The sequence below is a fragment of the Suricata suricatta genome, chromosome 8 (assembly GCF_006229205.1).
Source record: "Suricata suricatta isolate VVHF042 chromosome 8, meerkat_22Aug2017_6uvM2_HiC, whole genome shotgun sequence".
Classification (NCBI taxonomy): domain Eukaryota; kingdom Metazoa; phylum Chordata; class Mammalia; order Carnivora; family Herpestidae; genus Suricata; species Suricata suricatta.
The window spans coordinates 2,423,289-2,423,682 of NC_043707.1; positions in this window are offsets into that span (position 1 = coordinate 2,423,289).

Below are 394 nucleotides of genomic sequence, written 5' to 3' on the forward strand. Positions count from 1 at the left end.
GCTTGACGGGGGAAGGTCTTCCGCTTCTCCAGTCACCTTCGTTTCCCTCCTCAGCCTCTCACGGAGGCGCAAGCATCCTTTCTCCTTCCATTGTTTCTGTACTCGTTCATTCCCCATTGGGCCACTGCTCAGGGTTATGACAACCTCCGGACAGGGATTGCCGTATTTCTCTCAGTAACACCAGCCTCCAGCTGGATGACAAAAGTAGAAATACAAAAAAAAGAAAAAAATGTTTTTTCCCCTTAACCTTGACTATAGGTGACTCACTTAGCCATGGATTAAAATATGTTATGGCGGGGCGCCTGGGCGGCTCAGTCCGTTAAGCGCCCCACTTTGGGTCACAATCTCATGGTTTGTTGGTTCAAGCCCCACATCAGGCTCACGGCTGTCACCA